The following is a 16,310-nucleotide window of genomic DNA, read 5'->3' on the forward strand; positions in this document are numbered from 1 at the left end:
TCCCGTCACACCTATAATCTAGCCTTCACTGTAATTTTTCCATGACTTGTACCGTTCTTTGAAAACACCTTCTCAACCTCCGTGGAAGTGCACATTCTGAAGTGACTAGTCAGTCACCTGGATTTATTCAACCTGTATTCATGACTTGTTGTTTGTTGAAATGAAATGAACGAAAATCTGTCACAAGCCGCTTTCAAATGAAGTTACTGTGACAAGCCCCTAGTCGCCACATTTCGGCACCTATTTGGGGAGGCTGGTACAGGAATTGAACTGGTCTGCTGGCCTGCCTTGGTCTGCTTTCAAAGCCAGCGATTAGCCCAGTGTGCTAAACCATGGTCACTCTCTCACATTGCCCCCCTCCATTTAATCTTTCCTGAGAGCTGTAATCTCTCGTTACAAACGTCATCACTGTCAATGCAGGACAGAATTCACAAAGAGACAAACTTTTCCGTTGGGTTCAGTTTGTTGTGTGCAAATTATCCACTTCCAATATCCTGTAAAAGGAGTTTACAAAAGCCATCACTGTCAGTCCAGGATAGAAATTCTGAACAGGCAATTGTAGTTTCTCTCTGGAACTTTTTTCCTCCCCTTGTTCCCACAAAGCTGTAAATCCCTGTCCCACACACTCTCCCTCCTCCCTGAACTGAAATCCAAACCCATCTCACCATCTTTTTTTCCTCCCTCTCCTCTGCCTGGGTTCAGTTCTCCAGCTCCTGTCTGCAGACTGACAATAAAATCAATGGGTCTCAATTGGGGGGTTGGGGCCTCCAGCGGGTGTTTGTGAATCCTCCCGCCCACCTGCCAGGGTTTCCTTCCTTGCCAGAGATCAGAGTCCTCATTGATTTGAGTGCAAAGTGTCAGCTCTTATTTATTTTTTTTTTGAAAATTTAGATTACCCAATAATCTTTTCCAATTAAGGGGCAATTTAGCGTGGCCAATCCACCAACTCTGCACATTTTTGGGTTGTGGGGGCAAAACCCACACAGACACGGGGAGAATGTGCAAACTCCACACAGTGACCCAGAGCCGGGATCAAACCTGGGACCTCAGCGCCGTGAGGCGGTTGTGCTAACCACTTGGCCACCGTGCTGCCCCAGCTCTTATTTATTATCCCCCTCCCCCATCCTGTGATGTGAACCACCCTCCAGTGTGTGAAGCAGGAATGGTGCCCGTTAACCTGGGCCTGTTCCCGGGAGAGAGGGAGAAGCTCCGCAGCTGCAAACCAGGGAGCTGACAATGATGGTGAAGGGTTTGCTCCAGCTCACAATGCCCGGGAACTGATTGACGGCGGGTCTGGACCAATAGGAAGAGTGGGCAGGGCAGGAAGACCGAACGAGAGCGGCTGGTCCTCCAGCCAATCAGAGTGAATGGGAGGCGGAGCACATCCGGGACTCTACTCCCTCCGCATGGCGCCGGCCACCCAGGCCCTGTCTCGGTGAAAAGCCCAATCAGCTTTCACTGGTTCAACTGCTGTGTCCGAGCTTCATATTCGGAGCTTGGGCTACACGGAGTGTTTATGAAGCCTCCCGACCCACCCGCCAGCTCCATCCCTCCCTCATGACTTACCCGACGGAATTTGACCAACTCACAATTTCCACCCAACCGCCTCAATCCCGAATTGTGATCGGTACTGCGCATGCTCCAACTAACTTGGAAGACCGGGCCCAGCCCCGCCCCTCATTCACTCCGATTGGCTGCAAGTACTCCGTCCTCCAGTCCCGCCACCCTCGTCCTATTGGTCCAGAGCTGCCGTCAATTATTCCCTTGGAATTGTGAGCTGGAGCATGCGCAGTAGCTGATGCTTGACTCGGCTGGGCGGTTTCACTGAACCTGATGAAACCCTAATAAGAAGTTTCCGGGCCTCGGGTTTGCATCGAGCGGGGGGACAGCTGCGGCCTGCTCCCGGTGAAGGCCTGAGTTAACGGCCGCCGCTTATAGAGGCTGCAAACCCGCAGGGGGCAAAACATCAGAGATAGAGTTTGTTGTGAAACCAATGGGATATTGGAAAACAGGAGGTCAGGGTTACAGTCAACAACAACAACTTATATTTATATAACACCTTTAACATCATAAATCATCCCTGTCAACTTCACAGGAACATTATAAAACAAAGTGAGACTCCCAGACACAAAAGGAGATATTAGGGCAGGTGACCAAAAACTTGGTCAAAGAGGTGAATTTTAAAGCGTCTAAGGAGGTAAGTGAGGTGGAGACGGGTGGTTTAGGGAGGGAATTCAGTGCTTGGGGCCAAGGGAACATAAAACCATGGTGGAGTAATTATAATCGGGGATGGACAAGAGTCCAGGATCAGAGCTGTACAGATAGCTCGGGGGGTTGTGGAGCTGGAGGAGATGACAGACACAGGGAGAGACAAGGCCATGGAGGGATTTGAAAACAAGGGTGAGAAATTGACTGGGAGCGAATGCAAGTCTCAGAGCACAGGGGTCAGAGGGGAAATTAACTTGCTGTGAATTAAGACATGGGTAGCAGACTTTTGGATCGCTTGAAGTTTCCAGAGGTAGAATGTGGGAGAGCAGCCAGGTGTGTAATGGAATTGTCGAATCGGGAGGTGACGATGGTAAATTGCCTTAGTATCTAAAAAGGTTAGGTGGGGTTACGGGGATAGGTGGAAGTCTGTGCTTAGCTAGGGTGCTCTTTTCAAGGGCCGGTGCTGACTAGATGGGCACTTCCGCACTGTAAATTCTACGAGGTCAGAAGGTCATATTGGATCAAGTGTGAAACCAAATTTACAGTGACTGGCTAAGTCTCAGACTGTTGCCAGGGAGGGGGATAGAGTCGGTATGTCAGGAATGGAGATTGGAGCAGGGACCGAACAGTGGATTCAGTCTTCTCCATATTTGATTGAAGTTGTTTAGTCAGCAGGAAGAGAACCAGAATGGGCCCCAAGTCTGATATCCGGTATAACTTAGTTTGAGAGGGTGAGGAAAAACAAAGAAACCCTGGAAGATTTTGAGAAACGACCTTCACGATTGCTCATCAAATCTCCACAGTAATTTCTGGACACAAGGTTCATATCTGTTATTCTAATTGGTCAGTCAGAGTCATTCAGATTCATGTCTGTCACAAGTCATGAATGAAGTTACTTATAAAGCATATTCTTACCTCTAATTATATAACTTTGGTAAAAGGATACAGAAATAATGATCGAATACTTTATTTGGATTTCAGTCCAGGGAGGAGGGAGAGTGCGTGGGATGGGGAGTTACAGCTTTGGGGAAAGAAGAGAGACAAAAATGTTCCCCAGAAACTGGAATTGTCTGTTCTGAATTTCTATCCTGTACTGATTGTGTGGCCTTTGTCAACTCCTTTTCCAGGGCATAGGAGAGGATTTTCAGACAGGAAACACAAACCAAATATCACATTACGATCCGACAGTGTCATTCGGTTGGTATAGACCTGAATATCCCAGACTATAAATTGGAATGAAAAATGTTCTGTTTGTGGGAAAATATTTCAAACATCAGTGTGATTGGAAAAGCACCGAGAAACACACGCACCTGAGTGAGTGTGTTCCAGTGGACGGACTGTGGAAAGAGCTTTAACCAGTCACAGCCTGAAAAAACACCACACCATTCACGAAGGGGAGAAACCATACACGTGTTCTGTGTGAGGACCAAGCTTCACTTGATTGTCTAAAGAGGAAACGGACAAAGACACTGAGTCCATGGAGATACCGTGGAAACCGTGGGGTATAATTTTTGCTTGGGGGGTTTCCAAAATGCGAGAGGTCCCGGGTTCATATCCCGGATGAGCTCTGCAAAGTGCTTGACTGGGGAGGTGATGGTGTAGTGGTATTGTCACTGGATGATTAATGCTGAGATCCAGCACAATTCTCTGAGAATTCAGGTTCAAACCCTACCACGGCAGATGCTTCATTGTGGCTTGTATTTGAACTGGAATCCAGTAAATCAGGGAAGCACAGTGGTTACCACAGTTGCTTCACAACTCCACTGTCCCAGGTTCGATTCCCGGCTTGGCACACTGTCTGTGCGGAGTCTGCACGTTCTCCTTGTTTCTGTGTGGGTTTAGTCCGGATCTCCAGTTTTCTCCCACAGTCCAAAGATGTGCAGGTTCGGTGGAGTGGCCATGCTAAATTGCCCGTAATGTCCAAAAGGGTTTAGTGGGGGTTACAGGGAGAGGGTGGAGGCGTGGGCTTGAGAAGGGTGCTCTTTCCAAGTGCCAGTGCAGACTCTATGTGCCAAATGGCCTCTTTCAGCACTGTAAATTCTATGATTGTGGAAGTTGGATGTTAAACAGTTTAGTGAAAATTGGGTCAAAGGAGCAAAGGGTAAGTCTCACAGACAAGATGAGCGCTGAGGGAGCATGATGGGAGACAGCAGGAAAAGAGGAGAAAGATGTGAGTTCAGAATTTGGACAAGAAAGGTCTTTGAGGCAGTTTTACTGAGTGGTTTAGTGGAAGAGGAGCTGTAGAATCAGATGATCGGATTGTTTCAATGGGTGAGGTTTTCCAGTCCCACAGATCTCTCGGTCTGCTGTTTCGTTTCATTGGTTGTCTCATTGGGTTCACTGTAGGCCTCTTGGGGTCTGTGGAAGAACTCCCGGAGCCTCATTCATCTGATGATTTCCCTGGAGCGGAGAAACCGCAACATCTTCTTCGCAGCCTTCAACAAGTCATTGATGAAAATGAATATCTTGCCAAGGCCATCCCCACTAATTTCCTTCAAACAACCGCACAACCTCAGTCCATTGATTGCAGCAACATACCCAGCGTTCAGGAGAACAGCGACCATGACACCACATAAACTTGCCATGGCAACCTCTGCAAGACGTGTCAGATCAACATGGGTACAACCATTTCACGTGAGAACATCACCCAACCAAGTATGCGGTATCTACTTGTGCGACTCCATGTTATCTCCCTCATCCGCTGCAGCAAAGGATGTCCCGAGGCGTGGTACATTGCTGAGGCCATGCAGGCGCTGCGACAACGGATGAACGGGCATCGCGCAACAATCGCCAGGCAGGAATGTTCCCTTCCAGTCGGGGAACACTTCAGCAGTCAAGGGCATTCAGCCTCTGATCTTCGGGTAAGTGTTCTCCAAGGCGGCCTTCAGGACTCGCGACAACGCAGAATCGCCGAGTAGAAACTGATAGCCAAGTTCCGTACACATGAGTACGGCCTCACCCGGGACCCTGGATTCATGTCACATTACATGTGCTTGCAAAATCCTACCAACTGTCCTGGCTTGACACAATTCACACCTCTTTAACCTGTGATTATCCGTCTCTCTAGTCGCACCATATGGACCTGTAAAGACTTAATTACCTGCAAAGACTCGCATTCACAGTACCATTTTGCATCATTGAATTTTTCTACATATAGAACATACAGCGCAGAAGGAGGCCACTCGACCCATTGAGCCTGCACAGACCCACTTAAGCCCTCACTTCCACCCGATCCCCGTAACCCAATAACCCCTCCAAACCTTTTTGGACACTAAGGGCAATTTAGCATGGCCAATCCACCTAACCTGTGGGAGGAAACCGGAGCACCCGGAGGAAACCCACGCAGACACAGGGAGAATGTGCAGGCTCTGCACAGACAGTGATCCCGTGAGGAATAGAACCTGGGAGACCCAGGCACTGTGAAGCCACAGTGCTATCCACTTGTGCTACCATGCTGCCCATGTGTGTTTGTGGAACCCACATCTTCATTCACTGAGGAAGGAGCTGAACTCCAAAAGCCAGTGACTCGAAACAAACCTGTTGGACTTTAACCTGGTGTTGCAAGACTTCTTACTGTGACCATCCCAGTCCAATGCCGGCATCTCCACATCATAAATCAGAAGCATTTAATGCTTCTGCCAATTTCGGATCAGACACCTTTCGTGCGTTCGATGAATGTGATAACCTCTATGCTACAGAAACAGCTGGAAGCACAGTGCCAATGGACCTGTGCAACATCCAACTGCACAGTCTTGCTGCAGCTTTCAATGGTTCAGCTGGGAGGCCAGGTCACTGATTACATGAAGACAGCTGTTCCTTTAAAACAGATGTCTCAACTTTTAAGACCATAAGATATAGAAATTATATTGAACTTTATTATTTGTTCAGCAAATATCTAACATAACGATGCTCTCTGTTCAATCATTAATGCATCATTCTTATCTTCCTATAAAAAATTCCACCAATTTTACTTGAGACCTTTTTCATTATTCAATATTAAACATCAGTATATTTATGTGTTACCTGTGACTTCGTTTTGAATTGAATCGCTCGCGAGTCTTCACTCTGAATAACTCTGAAATATACACAATTGAATTGCAAACATGACTGACCAATAAAAGAAAGCATTTCACTGAGTAATTCAAATCCCATGAATCTTTGTTGAGATTGTTGCTTTTAAACAAAGTCAAATATAGTTAAATGGAGGTGAATTGAGAATTATGCATTTCTTCTATTTGACTTCGCTGTGTTTTGGTGTGAAGCATTCTGCAGCCTAAATCCCGTTCATGTATAAGAAAGGAGGGGTGACAGCAAATTCGCACTGAGCCTGGATTTCCTCATCTCCCCGAGTGGCTTTTCCTGTTTCTCTGTCATTAAGGCCGAATCTTTCAAAAAACTGGTTCAGTTAAATCTCTGCTATTTCCTCAAATTCAGTTACAGTATCGTTTTTGTCTGTCTCTATGACCACACATTACCATCCGATATGTTTCGGATGGTGATTAAAATATTAATCTGTGTCTACAAAGCCATTAACTTCTTTTGTGAACTGAGCAGACTGCCAAAATCCGCACTTTGTTTTTTCATGTATGGGACGATCTGTCTGGACTGTACGCAGAACAATACTTTTCACTGTACCTCGGTACACGTGACAATAAATCAAATCCAATCAGAGACAGTTTCTTACTCGTCTTCAGGTTGAACAATGAGCAGCCTTAAAATTCATTCATGGGAGGAGGGCGTCACTGTCTGGACCAGCATTTACTGCTCATTCCAATTGCCCTTGAACTGTGTGTCTTGTGAGGCTATTTCAGGGGGCACGTTTAAGTCAACCACAACGTTGCTGTGAATCTGGAGTCACCTCTAGGCCAGGCCACGTAAGAAGAGCAGATTTCCTGAAGTACATTAGTGAACCAGATGGATTTTCATAACAATCGACAATGTTATCATCAGACTTAATTCGGGACTTGTATTCAATTTCAATATCTGTCCTCGGCAGATTCTATCCCAGATCCCCAGAGCATTAACCGGGGTCTCTGGATTATTCGGCCAGTAACAATACAGGGCAGCACGGTGGTTAGAATTGCAGCCTCACAGCCCCAATGTCCTAGGTTCGGTCCCAGCTCTGGGTCACTGTCCGTGTGTAGTTCCCGTACCAGCCTCCCCAAACAGGCCCCGGAATGTGTCGACTAGGGGATTTTCACAGGAACTTCATTGAAGCCTACTTGCGACAATAAGCGATTTTCATTTCATTTTCACTGTCCACGTGCAGTTTGCACATTCTCCCCGTGTTTGCGTGGGTTTTGCCTCCACAACCCAAAGATTTGTAGGGTAGGTGGATTGGCCATGCTGAATTGCCCCTTAATTGGAAAAAATAATTGGGTACTCTAAAAAATTTTTTTTTTAAGCAATACCATTCCACCACTACCTAGCCCACATATTCTTGACATGACATAATGTCTAATGTTGTCTTCTGTGATCTTGTCTTGCAATGATTGAACAGAACTGCTGGTGACTTTAACACATTCTGATAGCTCTGCAGTTTCTGGAAACATTTTGGCTGATAGTGTTATTTTTTAAAACAAAGATCTGGTCTTTACAATACAATTACCTGATACAGCAATTCACTAATGATAATCAGTGTTCACTACTGAATAATCATGAATTTAATTATTGTTTTTTGCTATGGAATCAATACATAGTTGGTACAGAAGGTGAAATGGCTGCAGGAGCCACAAGGAGGGATAAAAGGGCTTCCTTGACCTTGTTACTGATGACAGTGAATACACTATGAAAATAACAATTTTATAACTAAATGGGATCACACATGGTACTTACAGTTTCCTACATTACAACAGTGAATATGTTTCAAAAGGACTCCATTGGCTTTAAAACTCTTTGAGGTCCAGTGGTACTGAGAGGTTTTATAGAAATGTACATTTGTATTAATTGTCGGCAAACGAGGATATATTACACTTGGTGTCCTCGCCAATTTATTGGTAAAGGTTGAGTCTTAATTTTGTGTAATAACCATGGCGTTGACACCATTTTGAATACTCTGTGAAACTCCAGACACATCATATCCACAATTATTTGTTGTAAAACACAGCGAGTTGTTGTGATTTGGAATACACTGTCTGTAAATGGTGGTCGGGCCTCATTGGACTGTCATTTGATATATTCCGAAAAAGAAAACAAAATAGTCAAACTCTGGGATTAAATGTGTCGCTGTACAAAAAGCTGGCACGGGGAAAATGGGCCAAATCGACTCCTCTGTGCTCTCGGAGCCTTGTGTACATGTAAAGCGAGTGGTAACGACCTGGGACCTCCTGCCTATGGGGGGAGGAGATGCAGAGATGACAGAAGGATTTCAATAGGAAATTGGACGGGCACTGAAATAAACCTGGACAAATTTGGGGACAGAAGTGCAATGGACAGACTGGCTTGCTCCACAGAGAGCCGACATGGTCCCAAAGGGCTGAATGGCCCCATTCCCCACCCTCCAGATGCTGTGATCTCAGGAGAGAAATTCAGCTGCTCCAGTCTCTCAAACTAACAGGAGTCACTGATCTCTGGTGCTGTTCTAGCACAATGGTTAGCACTGTTGCTTCACAGCACCAGGGTCCCAGATTCAATTCCCGGTTTAGGTCACTGTCTGTGCGGAGTCTGCAAGTTCTCCCCGTGTCTGCGTGGGTTTCCTCCGGGTGCTCCAGTTTCCTACCACAAGTCCCAAAAGATGTGCTTGTGAGGTGAATTGGAAATTCTGAATTCTCCCTCAATGCACCCAAACAGGCGTCAGAGTGTGGTGACTAGGGGATTTTCACAGTTACTTCATTGCACTGTTAATGTAAGCCCACTTGTGACAATAATAAAGATCATTATTATTGTAAATGTCCTCTGCACCCTCTCTAAGAACTTCACATCTTTCTTAAAGTGTGGGGCCCATGTCTAGGGTTCTATTCAAGAGGGATAGAATTGAAAAGCATGGAGGAAATGTTCAGCTTGTTTAGAACGATGGTGAGACTACACTGAGAGCTCTGTCAACATTGGTGATCTCCATTTAGAAAAAGGAAATGGAGGCACTGGATAAGGTGCAACAAAGGTTCATAATAGACAGAACTGAGAGCATTTAACACTCATGATGTGGAGATGCCGACCATCAGGAGCATAGAGACACCGAGAGACTGGGCATGCAGGTCCACAGATACTTAAAAGTGGCAGCACAGGTGGAAATGGTGGTGAAGAAAGCAGACAGCATGCTTGGCTTCATAGGACGGGGTATCGAGTATAAAAGCTCAAAAATTGTTACAATTACATAGAATGTTGGTTAGGCCACATTTGGAATACTGTGTCCCAATTCTGGTCACTGCACTACCAGAAGGACGTGGAGGCTTTGGACAGAGTACAGAAAAGGTTTACCAGGATGTTGCCTGGTATGGAGGGGATTAGCTATGAGGAGAGATTGAATAAACAGGATTGTTTTCCCTAGAGAGATGGAGGCGAAGGGGTGACCTGATAAAAGTTTATAAAATTATTAGGGGTACAGAGTGAACAGTGCAGAAATGGCAATTACAAGGGGGCACAAATTCAAGGTGAGGGTGGAAAGGTTCAGTGGAGATGTGCGGGAAGAGTATTTCACACAGAGGGTGGTGGTGGCCTGGAATGCACTGCCAAGTGAGGTGGTTGAGGCAGATATGTTAGCGACCTTAAAGACTTATCTGGATAGGCACATGAACAGACGGGGTATAGAAGGATACAGGCAGTTGGTCGAGATAGGACACGTGACCGGCGCAGGCTTGGAGGACCGAAGGGCCTGTTCCTGTGCTGTATTGTTCTTTGTTCTATACAGGGCCTTGGCGAGGCCGTACCCGGAATATTTGAGCAGTTTCCATCTCATTATCGGATGAAGGATGTTCTTGCTCGAGAGGAAGTGCAGCGAAGGTTTACCAGACCGATTCCTGGGATGGTGGGACTGACGTATGAGAGATTGAATTAGTTAGGATTGTATTCGCTGGAGTTCAGAAGAATGAGGGATCTTATAGAAACCTACAATATTCCAACAGGATTTGATTGGAGAGATGCAGGAAAGATTTTTCCGATGGTGGGAGTGTACAGAACCAAAGGTCGCAGTCTCAGGATACGGGGTGGACCATTTAGACAGAGATGAGGAAACATTTCTTCACCCAGAGAGTGGTGAGCCCGTGGAATTTGTTACCACAGGAAATAGTTGAGGCCAATACCTTGCATATTTTCAAGCAGTTAGATACAGCACTGAGGGCAAAGATGATCAAAGGATATGGAGGGGAAATCGGGATTAGGCTGTGGAGTTGGATGATAAACTATGATCATAATGAATGGCAGAGCATGTGCAAAGGGCCAAATTATCTCTTCCTGCTCCTATTTTCTATGTAATCCCTTCCTACACTAAGAGCAGGTGAATGGCTTTTCCCCAGTGTGAACTCGCTGGTGTGTCTGCAGAGTAGATAACTGTGTGAATCCATTCCCACAGAGAGAGCAGGTGAATGGCTTCTCCCCAGTGTGAACTCGCTGATGTCTCTGCAGGATGGATGGATCAATAAATCCCTTCCCACACTGAGGGCAGGTGACCGGCCTCTCCCCAGTGTGAATTCGCTGGTGTGTCTGCAGACTGGGTAAATCACTGAATCCATTCCCACACAGAGAGCAGGTGAATGGCTTCTCCCTGGTGTGAATTCGCTGGTGTGTCTGCAGACTGGATAAATCACTGAATCTCTCCCCACACTCAGAGCAGGTGAATGCCGTCTCCCCAGTGTGAATTTGCTGATGTTTCCGCAGGCTGGATAACCAAGTGAATCCCCTCCCACACTGGGAGCAGGTGAATGGCTTTTCCCCAGTGTGAAGTCGCTGGTGTGTCTGCAGACTGGATAACTGTGTGAATCCATTCCCACAGATGGAGCAGGTGAATGGCTTCTCCCCAATGTGAACTTGCTGATGTTTTCGCAAGGCGGATGAATCAATGAATCCCTTCCCACACTTAGAGCAGGCGAATGGCCTCTCCCCAGTGTGAATTCGCTGATGTGTCTTCAGGTGAGACAACTGAGTGAATCCCTTCTCACACTGAGAGCAGATGAATGGCCTCTCCCCATTGTAACTGCGTCGATGATACTCCAGCTTCGATGGGGTTCTGAATCCTTTCCCACAGTCAGCACATTTCCATGGTTTCTCCCTGTTTTGGGTCTCGCCGTGTCTCTCCAGATTGGACAGTCAGTGGAAGCCTTGTCTACACACAGAACATGTGCACTGTCTCTCCTCACTGTGAATGGTGTGATGTTTTTTCAGGCTGTGTAACTGGTTGAAGCTATTTCCACAGTCAGTTCACTGGAGCACTCTCACTCGGGTGTGTGTTGTGTGGGTCTCGGTGCTTTTCCGGTCACACTGATGTTTGAAACCTTTAGAAGCTGACCGTTCGGACAAACATTTCTCCTTCTCACAATGGTATTCAGATCAGAAGGAATTGAGTGTGTTTGTCACATCAAGATGTGCAGTTTGAGATTTCTGTCCATAATTCCTCCTCTTCCAATTTCCTTTAAAAACAATTTGCAAAAGTCATCATTGTTAGTACACGATGAAAATTCAGAACAGACAATTCTAGTTCCTATGGAGCATTATTTCCTCTCTTGTTCTCCAAAAGCTGTAAATCTCCATCCCACACACTCTCCATCCATTCTCACTCTGCTGTATCTAATATTCACCCTCCCAATTCTCCTGAAGGTGCTGGTTCATGTTGATCGACAGATCCAAGCTCAGCTCTCTGCTTCCTGACCAGAACACAGAGATTATAATAGGAGCAAGAGTAGTCCATTCAGCCCACTGAGTCTGCACAACCATTTAATGAGATCCTTGACCGATCTACCTCAGCACCATTCTCCTACACGATCCCCATATCCCTCAATATCTTCAATATCTAGAAACCTGTCAATATTTGTCTTGAACATACCTGATGACCGAGGCTGCACAGTCCTCTGGGGTAGAGAACTCCAAAGCTTCACCACATCCTCAAGTGAAGAGATCCCTCCTCATCTCATCTTTCTCTCTATTTTCCTACCTGTTCCCCATAACCCTTAACTCCATTGTCAATAAAAATATCTGTCAAACTTGTACTTCAATATATTCAATGACCCCCAGATGCAACTGGTCCCTGTGGAAGAGAAATCTAAAGACTATCAACCCTCTGAGGGAAGAGATGACTGAAAATCTATAACGTAGCTACAGTCTTACATTACAAGGTGAGAAATAATGATAAATATAATTTATTACAGAACCGCAAATAATATATCTAATCTGTACCATGTAACATATCTCTGTCCATTATTCATTTAATTGCCCTGAAATGTCAGCCATCTCTTGGGGAACCTACACATTTAATTGTAAACATTAGGAAAGAGACCATCCTTTTCGCCAGACAAATAAATATGTCAAGCTGAGGGAGAGACCTGGACCACAAGGGAGAATAATAAATCAGAGGTCTCTCCGATGGCAAGGAAGGGAACACTGGCAGGTGAGCGGGGAGGATTCACAAACACCCGCTGGAGGCCCCAAACCCCCAATAAGACCCATTGGTTTTATTGTCAGTCTGCAGACAGGAGCTGGAGAACTGAACCCAGGCAGAGGAGAGGGAGGGAGAAAACTGGGAGTGGAGGAAAGAAATGGTGCAGAAGGGCAGCATGGTGGTGCAATAGTTAGCACTGCTGCCTCGTGGCACCGAAGTCCCAGGCTCGATCCCAGCTCTGGGTCACTGTCTGTGTGCAGTTTGCACCTTTTCCCCATGTTTGCGTGGGTTTCTCCCCACAACCTAAAGATGTGCAGGTTAGGTGGATTGGCCACGCTAAACTGCCCCTGAATTCGAAAAAATAAACTGCGTACTCCAAATTTAAAAAAAAAGAAACGGTGCAGATGGTGAGATGGGTTTGGATTTCAGCACAGGGAGGAGAGAGAGTGTGTGGGACGGGGATTTACAGCTTTGGGAGAACAAGAGAGGGAAAAATATTCCAGAGAAAATAGAATTGCCTGTTCAGAATTTCTATCCTGGACTGACAGTGATGGCTTTTGTAAACTCCTTTTACAGGGGGTTAGAAGGGAAGGATTTACAGATGGAAACTCAAATCAAACTTCACATCAAGATTTAACAGAGTCACTCCATTCATCAGGACCCGAATATCATTGGCCTGTGAATGTGGAAGAAGAAATGTTTGTCTGGTCTGTCCGTAGGGAAAGATTTTCCAAGATCAGTGTGACTGTAAGAAAACCCGATACACACACACTCGACTCGAGTGAGAGTGTTCCAGTGAACTGACTGTGGAAAGAGCTTTAACCAGTTACAGTCTGAAAAAACACCACTCCATTCAGAGCGGGGAGAGACCGTACACATGCTCTCTGTGGAGACAAGGTTGCCACGACAGCACAGTGGGTAGCATTGTTGATTCTCAGCGCCAGGGACTCGGGTTTGATTCCCGGTTTGGGTCTCTGTCTGTGCGGAGTCTGCACCTTCTCCCCATGTCTGTGTGGGTTTCCTCCGGGTGTTCCTGTTTCCTCCCACAAGTCCCAAAAATCGTGCTTGTTTGGTGATTTGGACATTCTGAATTCTCCCTCCGAGTATCCGAACAGGCGCCGGAGTGCGGTGACTACGGGACTTTCTCAGTAACCATTGCAGTGTTAATGTAAGCCTATTTGTAACACTAATAATGTTTACTATTTATTATTCAACTGATCGTCAAACGTGGAGAGGGACAAGGACACCAGCAGCATGCTGAAACCGTGTAAATAGGGGCTGGTTTAGCACAGGGCTAAATAACTGGCTTTTAAAGCAAGACCATGGCAGGCCAGCAGCGCGGGTTCAATTCCGGTACCAGCCTCCCCGAACAGGTGCCACTATGTGGTGACTAGGGGCTTTTCACAGTAACTTCATTTGAAGCCTACTTGTGACAATAAACGATTTTCATTTCATTTTTCATGTGGGGACTGTGAGAAGGGATTCAAGTCCCCCTGTGAGCTGGGGACTCGTCACACGGTGGAAATGGCTGATTCCATGATGGGGGCTGGTACAGAGACCCTTGATTCAACTGGTCACCTGGAACGCAAGGGGATTGGGTGGACCAGTGAAGGTCAAGGGTTGTCACTCACCTAAAGAATCTAAATGCTGGTGTAGTGTTCTTGCAGGAGATTCATTGTGGGTTAGAGATCAGACCAGACTGCGGAAGGGTGAGCCAACTGTTTCATTCGGGCTTTGACATAGGGTTCGAGGTGCTGCAATTCTAATCAATAAACAGTCACTCTTTCAGTCTTCAGTCACTAGCATCATTGCGGACACTAATGGGAGATACGTGGTGGTCAGTGGGTCATTGGCAGGTGCATTAGTGGTGCTGGTGAATGGCTAAGTCCCTAACTGGGACAATATGGCATTTGTAAAAAATATTGTTGGGATCCATCCCAGACCTGGATACACATCAATCAATGCTTGGCGGAGACTTCACTTGCGTACTGGATCTGGAAATGGACTGGTCCAAGCCCATTCAACCGCTATAAATACACAATAACGGAGTGGAATCTGGACGTACCATCTGGCATGACCCAGGCACCAGAAACGACAACAGCAAACCTGGAAAAAAGATAAATCAATCTGTTCCCATCAGTAGATTGTAAAAGAATTATGGGACATAGATTTAAGATTGTGAGTAAGATCTACAGAGAGGATATGAGGAAGAAATTTTACACAGTGAGTGATAATGATATGGAACTCAATGCTTACACACAAAGGTCGATAATCTCCAGGTCCTGATAACCCAAATGGTGCTGTCAGAATTTGATGTGAGGATTGGTTGTGAATTTCCTGCCTACGAATCCCTTTCTAAGTGCCTGTGAAAGAAGTTTGCAAAGGCATCACTGTCAGTCCAGAAATAAACTTCAGGAAAGATAAATATTTCTCCAGGTTTGAATTTGCTGTGTGTAAATCCTCCCCTACTAACCCCCTGTAAAAGGAGTTTCCAAAATTAATCACTGTCAGTCCAGGATAGAAATTCACAACACTCTCCCCTCCTGCTCCCTGGTCCAGGATGACCGCTCTGCCCCCATCAGCAGTCCCCTAATTTGAGGGTGATGTTCACTCAGGGTTGTAAATTTCTACCCGGGGTTTTCATGTGGCTGAACAGAGCCGCAGAGCTTTGTGGGGCAGGATGTCCAATGAGACAGTGAAATCCGGAGAGCAGGATTGGCTTCCTTTTCTTTCCATCTCTGCCACCGCTTTGCATCATCAATAAGACATTGGGACTCAAAGACTAATCCAGTTTGATGCACAAGTTGTTTCCAATCTGAACAATGGGGAACAAGCTCCTCCCACTCATTGAAACATCGCCCCGACAAAGAGTACAACAGCAACTTATTTATCTTCCCCAATGTGATCGGTGTAATTAGTCTCAAATTTAACCTGGAATGGTCATTAAAAGTTTCCCAGTCACTCTGATATCTGAAATCTTTGTCCAGACAGAACAGACAAACCATTTTACCTCCCAATGATATTCAGGTCCTGATGAATCGAGTAACTCAGTGAGAGGATGATGTGATGTTTGGTTTGAAGTTTCCGTTGGTAAATCCTCCTCTTTCGAAAGGAGTTTCCGAAAGAATTTCATTCTCAGTCCAGGACAGAAATTCAGGAGATTCTCTCTTCCGGCTTCCGGTTCCAGGATGGGCGCGCATGCGCTCTGCTGCACATTTCCGCTCAGCAAGATGACAGCCGCGCAGGCGCCCTGCTACCTATCGCCCCTCAACAGATGACAGTCGTTAACAGGGGCCGACCAGACAGAAAAACATCGATGCCGCCGCCCCATTCGGTACAAACACCGAACTGGATGAAAATTGCCGGAACCAATTTATCACCCTGAGGAACTGGGTGGAACAATGGCGGATAAAGCTAACCGGAATACCGGGCGTGGCTGAATACGCCCGATCTCCATCACAGGAGCCAGAACGCGCAGGCGTCACAATGCCCCGCCCCCGGAAGTAGCCTCTCTGTGCGGAGCACGCGCGGTGCTGCTCCGGGCTGAGCGCAGCCGCAGTGAGAGTGAGTGCGGCTC

At 46.3% G+C, this 16,310-nt stretch overlaps 1 long non-coding RNA gene across 2 annotated transcripts; it reads right to left on the bottom strand.

Annotated features, from left to right (window-relative positions):
* Positions 1-11,573: 11,573 nt before the first annotated feature.
* Positions 11,574-16,183, bottom strand: LOC119959945. 2 transcript variants are annotated; one of them, XR_005459312.1, is made up of 3 exons: positions 15,744-16,183; positions 14,990-15,096; positions 11,574-11,768 (listed from the first exon to the last, which is right to left on the bottom strand). It is a non-coding gene; the product is annotated as an uncharacterized LOC119959945 (long non-coding RNA). The 2 variants fall into 2 exon arrangements; XR_005459313.1 differs by lacking the exon at positions 11,574-11,768 and adding an exon at positions 14,096-14,839.
* Positions 16,184-16,310: the final 127 nt, after the last annotated feature.

Source organism: Scyliorhinus canicula, unplaced genomic scaffold, assembly GCF_902713615.1.
Source record: "Scyliorhinus canicula unplaced genomic scaffold, sScyCan1.1, whole genome shotgun sequence".
Lineage (NCBI taxonomy): Eukaryota > Metazoa > Chordata > Chondrichthyes > Carcharhiniformes > Scyliorhinidae > Scyliorhinus > Scyliorhinus canicula.